The 8,250-nt window shown below is 36.1% G+C and overlaps 1 pseudogene; it reads left to right on the forward strand.

Annotated features, from left to right (window-relative positions):
- The first annotated feature begins 663 nt into the window (after window positions 1–663).
- LOC120007319 lies at window positions 664–6,767 on the forward strand (annotated as a pseudogene).
- Window positions 6,768–8,250: the final 1,483 nt, after the last annotated feature.

Raw genomic sequence — 8,250 nt, forward strand, 5'->3', positions numbered from 1 at the left:
AAAAAGATGATCGCAGAAATGTTGGACAATTTTAGTACTAGATATATTGTATGAATGGTTTGTAGTGTTTTGTTCAATTTTTGCTAGTAACATTTATGATGTGTAACATTTGTGACAAATTACATGCAGGGATATTATGTATTTTAGTTGCAACATTTGCATATAAATAAAGATAATTAATTAATTTATATAATAAATATTATTAATTAATTTATAAAATAAAGATTATTAATGAATTTATAAATAAAGATAATTTATTAATTAATGGGGTGATGGGTAGAATGGGAATGACAATTAAATATTAAGGACATAAAATGAATATAAATGTCAATGCTATAAAAATTGTTCAAATTGATAGTATTTTGAAAGTAGCATAAAATGCTGACAAAAGTGTTTCGGAATTGTTATCCAAAAATTGTCGTTTGGTAGCAATGAAGCATTTATGCTAAAGACTAGCATAAATGTTAACAAAAATCGTTTGCCAAACACACCTGCCATGAAAATACAAGAAAACCAAATAGCATCAACTCAATTCAATCATTAATCACCTAGAACTTACATAGAAATAAGCACACAAGTGTCGTATAAATTATGCACATCAGCAAACGTGAGAGATTGTGGGAAACAATCTTCTTGCCAGTTGCTTGAATTGTTGGGTCAAGCAATATAAATTATAACAACGTCAATTAATAAAAGAGATTAATATATTTGCCTATAATTTCTATAGTTTTCTTTAAATGGGAATCTATAACGACTCTGTCAATTTATTTGAAAGTAAATGTACAATTAATTGGATGTGCACCGCAAATGCTACTGTGACCAACAACTAGCTATAGTTGCAAATGATCTCAAGACATTGTTCTTGGACTAAAAATCTTATTGTGTATGATCTTGTCTTCTTTGTGATCTAATTACTAAGTGTGAACTCTCATTGATTATTGGTCTATTTTGTCATTGTTGTTGGTGGTTCATGTTCCTTTCTTGTTCTTGTTCTGTCAAGGTTATCTTAGGTAGGCAGTTAGTGTTTAGAATACTTTGGAATAGTGTTGTCTATTTATGACAAGTATGGAGTTTCTGTCGATTATATTGTGGGTGGGTCAGGTTGAATTTGATTCGCAGGCAGGCTGTTCGATAAAACGCTTCAGTGATTGCTGCTTCTAGTCGCAGGCCTACTGTTCGATAAAATGCTTCAATGACTGCTGCTTACAAAGTCTAGTGCATTCAATGATGCGCATGACCGCAAGGGCTCTTCAAGAATGTGTTTTTCTTTTAGAACAAACAGAACAAGGCAGTTCTTGGTGCCCTGAAGAAGCTGTCAACGAATAGCCTTGACAAGATAACAACAAAAGTGCCAAATTTATGTGATGATGCATTTTGTCAGTGATTCCAAGATACCATAAAGAAGATGGCAACACTAAAACTAGTTAGTTTTTGTTTATGCAGGCATGGCGCCTTGAAGATGCTGTCGATTAATAGCCTTGACAACATAACAACAAAAGTATCAAAATGTCACTATGGTGTCAAGAATTCCAATATACTATGGAGTAGAAGACAAAACTGACGTAGTTTATTAGGTTTTGTTTCTATCATGTGAAGTAAACGGATGAAGAGTTGCAGATAATCTATCTTCAATATCCTTGGCGAAATTCATCGGTACAATTTCCTCATGGACGTCTTTCAATTCCCAAGCTTTTCGATCCTCCTCGGCTTCATTTTCTTTACGTTTATGGTTATGAAAGTGTGGAAGATATTTGAGCCAAATGAATCAAATATGGCTCCTGGGCTGTGGAAGTTACCTATCATAGGGAACTTGCATCAGTTGGTTAGCTCTGCTCCACCCCATCACACTCTTCGGGACTTGGCGAAAAAATATGGACCCTTGATGCGCCTACAACTCGGAGAAGTTAACATCCTTGTTGTTTCTTCTGCGGAATATGCCAAAGAGGTAATGAAAACTCATGATGTTGTATTTGCTTCAAGGCCCCAAATACATAGTTTAAGAGTCATGACCTATGGTTACAAAAACATTTCTTTTTCACCATATGGTGGGTATTGGAGGCAATTGCGAAGAATTTGTGCTCAGGAGCTTTTGAGCGTGAAACGAGTCCAATCATACCAATCAATACGGGAACAAGAGATGTCCAAAATGGAGATTTGTTTCCGTCAATGAAATTTCTTCACTTATTGAGCGGGGTGAGTTCTAAAATGGAGAAGCTACATAAACAACTTGATAGGATTGTTGGAAGCATTCTCGATGAACACCAAAAGCGTAGTACTAGAAGATGTGAAGAAAATGAAGATCTGGTTGATGTTCTTTTGAAGTATCAAGAGCAGGGTGACCATGAGTTTCCGTTATCTATGGATGATATCAAAGCGGTAATCGGTGTAAGTAAATTTCCATTACAGTGAATAATACTAAGACCAATCATATGAACAATAACATAAAACTTAATATTTGATACTTGCTCTCTCAATATCATATTATCATGTGACGATTTTTGTTAGACAAAATCTGTTATTTTTTTAGGATATGTATGCTGGTGGAACTGATACATCAGCCACAACAGTAGATTGGGCTATGGCAGAAATGATAAAAAACCCAAGGGTGATGGAGAAGGCACAAGCTGAGGTGAGACAAGTTTTTGACGCTAGAGAACGCGTGGATGAAACAGGAATTCCTGAACTAAAATATTTGAAGCTGGTTATTAAAGAAACACTAAGATTACATCCTCCCGCTCCTTTATTAGTCCCACGAGAAAATTCAGAAAAGGGCAAGATCAACGGATATGTAATTCCTGCTAAAACCAGAGTAATTGTGAATGCATGGGCGATTGGAAGAGATTCCAAGTACTGGCCTCATGAACCTGAAATGTTCTACCCAGAGAGGTTCCCAGAAAATCCCATTGACTACAAGGGAACCAACTTCGAGTATATCCCATTTGGTGCTGGAAGAAGGATATGTCCTGGAATGACTTTCGGCCTCGCCAATGTCGAGCTTCCACTTTAACAGTTTTTGTATTATTTTGACTGGAAACTTTCAGACGGATTGATGCCAGAAGATCTCAACATGGAAGAGGACTTTGCAGCTGTTGGACAAAGATTTTATTCTAGGGTATAAAGAACACTGTCTATTCCATCTGCAACAGATCCAAGTTGTACTGTGATCTCAGTGATTGCTTCGTGCAATTTATCTGGGTCATGAGTACTTGCTTGTCTGCCCCATGACATATATCGAACACCTTGTATGGCATACCTTGAAACCATAAGTTGCCTTTTGTAGTCTTGAACTTTGTCGGTTGCTTTTTCAAGTCTCCTTTTGGTTTCCATCAAAGCTTCTTGTAGAGATTCGATGGTTTTTTGAGGATCGTCCTCGTATACGTCTTCCCTTATAGGGGAGAGGTTGAATCTGGGATCACCTCCACCTTCTTCTTCTTTAGAAGTAGAACCTTCATCAGTTCTAGACCTTTTTACAGGTGGAGAGTTAGGAGTATCCATCCTTGAAGATTTCTTGAGAAAGATATTGGTTTATGATGATTCTTACTTTTGAATATTTATACGAATGGAATATGAAGAGATTGTTGGACCAAGACTTAGTGTCTAGTCAACATTGTGTTTTTGATGATTGTGTATGATTGTATACTAAAATGTGTGTGAGCATGCTTGACTTGAACATATCCTAAAATGCTAGAAAACATGCTTAAATGATTATTTGGTTAATTGTTTAATATCTTAATTGTGCATATACAAATGAAGGCTTATGCATATCTCTATGTGAATTTGGTATCTATATATTTTTGAGATAGTGCTGGAAATTAAGTTTTGAAAATAAATATACATGGACTAAGTTAGGGTATTAATCTTCTAATGATCATAATTTATCTTACTTAGGTCCAAATTACTTGAAACTTGAACCACATGCACATGAAGGTTTAATATATGTTCTAGGACTATAATCATGAGAAATTAAGTGCATCACATATATATTTGGTCATATGCTTAAATTCCGCCAAAACTAGGTTTTACCTAATTTTGTGCATATGTGTTCTTTGTGAACGTAGTGAACCAAATGAACTCCGATTTAAATGAAATTTCGTGTGCATCTTAGTTTCATCACTATGAACATATTTGATTTAGTAAAGGTCAAGAGAAAAGGTCATTTACACTGAGTTTGCAAAATGACTTTGAATTTACACTTAGAATTTATCGGTTTCACTATTAGTGATCAAATTGCTTGGTTGAGTGACCAAACGATTTCCGATTGTTATGAAATTTTACATGGACATTCTAATACATATAAAATGATTTATCATGCAGTAATATGAATTTTCTGGGTTGTTTTTCTAATATAATTAACCTATGCGCTCTATATGAAGCTCTTTGAGCTTACATGCAATTGGGGAGTTCTACCTCCTATTTCCTTGTAGGTTAATCATCATTGTGGTCTCATATGACTCAGAGTTCAGTATGCTCAGGTGAATTGAAGTCCGGTTTTCAAGTATGAGCTTGGATCTCTAGAAAACCAAGAAAAACCTATGTTCATCAACCTTCTACTAAGGCATTTTGATTGATGTTTGGAATTAGCCTTGGAGCTGTATAATATGAATATATTGGTGCTGCCAAATTCAGAGTTTGAAGTCAAGATTGGAGGGACATGTTTGGTCATGTGAAGGATCTCTTATCTTCATCAAACAAGATCTTGCACATGCTTCCTTTATTGAGGTCAATGATAAGATTTTTGTGAGAAGAAAATTGATGAAGCTAAAGGACAAATGCAATGGTTGAAATTTGTAAGAGATGAGAAAGTATATTTTGCAACTAGACAAGACTTAGATTATGAAGATATTCTTGAAGACTACAAGCTCCAACGGTACACTAATCTATGGCCGAGATTGAATTGTTTTGAATTATGAATGGAGCAGATTACAACAAGACTTGAAGGGTTAAGATGACCATTTAAAAGGTGAATCCAATGGTTGTGCATAAGACCATATTCTTGCTTGAAATTTTTGACTTAAAAGAAGATCTTACTTGATTTTTGGAGTCAAAGATGGCTGCAAGTTGCTACACATTTTGTAGGAAATCGTTGGAGATACCAAGGCCAAGATTTGGTGTAAATTTGATCAAATGATCAAAGATGACAAAATTGTTGAAGATACCAAGGCCAAGATTTGATGCAAGATTGATCAAATGGTCAAAGATGGCTGCAAGTGCACATGACAACTCAAATCTTGCAAAGCTAGACTTGGAAAAAGATGCAAGTGCAACGGCTATGTATTGCAAGGTTGAGATTTAATGATCTATTCATTCAATGGCCGAGATTTGCACATGTAATTGAAGGTCGAGATTTGAAGATGGAAAAAGATCCAATGGTGGAAATCACAAGAGCTTGATAAATTATAAAGAGGGGTTCTTCCTCATTCCAACTTGGAGAAGCCAAAATTACATTGAAGAAATTCTTGCTCTCAAAACTTTCAAGCTAGTTTGTGCCATTGAATCCAAGCTTCTACCCAAGCCACTCTAAAGGCTTCCTCACTATTTTGCTTTTGCAAAGAGGGAGTGCTTCTCATTTGGCTTCTTATTTTCAGATTCAAAAATCCTCATTATTCTTCATTTTCTGTCCAACCCGTGAGGTGATATTGTGATTCTTGAGTGTTCCTCAACCCCATTTGCTTAGTGCAAACCTTGAGTGAACCATTTATACCGAACACTTGTAAAAGTCCCTTCATTGGGCAAAAACCTTGTTGAGATTGAGTTTAAGGGAGTGCTTGAAACCCTTGGTTGTAAAGTTTGAAGATTATCTTGAAATCTTCAGTTTTAAGGGTGACCTAAAAACCCTTGTGAGTTTTGTGGAGCTCTTGAGAAAACCACATCCTTAGTGGAGGTTGAAAAATCCTAGGTTGGTGAACCTAGGTAGTAGATGTAGGAGAAGAGTCTCCGAACTACTATAAATTGCTGTGTGGACTTTCTTGATTGCATTGCTTGCTTGTTGATTGATTAAGTGTTTTGATTGCAGAATTTTCTGAACCACTAGTCTGTCCGTGCACTGTTCACATAGCTAAACTTTGAATTTTAATCTGAATTTTTGATATAGTATTCATTAGGGTGTTGTGATACTGCATACCAAATTTCATTGAATTCTGACTTGATTTGCTAGGTGAAATTTGAGTTGTAAAATCTGTGCACAGTGTGTTGTTTAAAAAAATCTGTTTTTGCAATTCCTTGATTATTTGATAATTGATCATTCACCATATTGTATCACATCTTGCATTGAAATGAATATTGATTAAGATAATCATTAGAGTCCAAATTTGTGTGCTAATTGTTAATTGACATTGATTTCCTTTTAAATTTTAAAAAGAGATTCCTATCGGAATTTGGGGACACAATTCACCCCCCCTATTGTGTTAAGTACGATCCATCAGCAGCAACAGTTAAAAGGAAAGAAGATTTGTTGGTGATTCCTACTCTTCGTCATCCCCCATCTGCCATTAATAAGACTTCATAAGTCTCCCTTCTCTCTCTCTCTCTCTCTGTTCTCTCTCCACAAAGTTTCAGGTCTGCTTTTCGTTTGAGAGGAGGAGGGGCAGATTTTCTGTCTCTTACTCCTCCCTTTGAGTTGCTCATTTCTTACTTTCCTTGTTTGTAAGTACTTTTAATTCAAGATTGGACTAAATTTCTTCTAGTTCCAGCTCCACTCGTGCGTGATGAATCCAACTGTTCAATTGCTATCTCATCTTCAGATTGGTGACTACAAGTTCAACCCATGATGTTTTTCTTTTTTTCTTTTTTTCCTTCTTAAACCAAATGATATTATCGCCTTCTACTGGTGATATACTTACAAAACCCAAGCTTGGGTAGACCTCTTTGAAGGGCAACGGGCCACGCTCCTCACGAGTTGCACTTTCAGTATGTGTGCACTTGTTGTCTTAGTAATGAATGAATCTTATCTTGCCAAAAAAAAAAAGGTATTTAAAAGACATCCATAGTTGTCCCCCTTTTTTACTAATGGAACACAAAGCCAATGCCTATGTGTACAGAAAAAATTCGATATTGGCGACCAAAACCATGGTGTTCTCTTTCACTATAATTTTTCAATATTCGTATTTTCCTTGCAATAGAGGGCGATGAGCTGTAAAATCATACCGACTCTTCGATTGCTCAGTACCTAGCTACACGATTCTGCAGGCATATCAGTTTTAGAGTAGGGATCCAGAGGTGAATATTCTGTATTTGCACAATTCTAAAAATAGAGATTTGGGGTTCACGAGGTGTACCTTAGGGGGACGTTCCGGTGCTCAAGTTCGTTAGTAGAAAATAAGGCTATTGAGATTGCTCAGTGCTAGAGCTCTCTCTTTAGCTAGTAATGAATAATGAGAATGTGATAGAGATTGACTTGAGTGGAGATCCCTTGTTACATGTATTTTGAATTACAAATTGCCCTTGACTGCATGCAAAAATTGTGGAGGTGAATCCCCTACAAATGTCTTGTAGATTTTCTTCCTATTCAGTGATGAGGGCTCCTCAGTACCTCGAGGTGTTTTGGTCACCTAAAAATCCCGGGATTATTTCCTATTAGGCCATACTGAAGACTCCAGGCCAAGGTGACATCTAGGTTGGCCGAGATGCTCCTCAGCTCGATCTCGTCTTCCTTAGACTGTGTAGAAACATATATCAGCGGCGTCTCACTGGAGGAGTATTTTTGGTATTATAAGAAGACATGTGGGACTCTCTTATTTTTGATTCTAAAGTAAATTTCATTAATTGAAAATAAGAGAACAATGTTGTACACCACTCACGCATTAGCTGCCGACTTGATGTGAGAAACATTACAAGCCAAATTGGAAGAAACAATTAAAAGAGACTATAGGACGAACGCAGCAACAAAAAATTAAGTATGCATTGATATACACATGTAACTCATTGATTTGAATACTACTGTAAATATGAAGAACAGAACAAGGATCTTCAATTGGAATGTCATGAGGACCTGATTCCAGATCAATACCAAATCACATCAGAAATCACAAACACCCAAATAATGTCAATCCAAGCAACACCCAAACAACTCAAAATAAGATCAATGTCAAGAACAATGACTAACAATAACAAGAACAATGATTGACAATGGATATTGATGACGAGCGGAATCAGTTTACCTGTTCACTTGATTCGTACGTCTCAATTGATCATACAAATGATAAGGTAAGTTGTTCTTCTCTGCATGTGAAACGAATGTGAGCTAAAGGGTCC

This window comes from Tripterygium wilfordii, chromosome 10 (genome assembly GCF_013401445.1).
Source record: "Tripterygium wilfordii isolate XIE 37 chromosome 10, ASM1340144v1, whole genome shotgun sequence".
NCBI classification, from domain to species: domain Eukaryota; kingdom Viridiplantae; phylum Streptophyta; class Magnoliopsida; order Celastrales; family Celastraceae; genus Tripterygium; species Tripterygium wilfordii.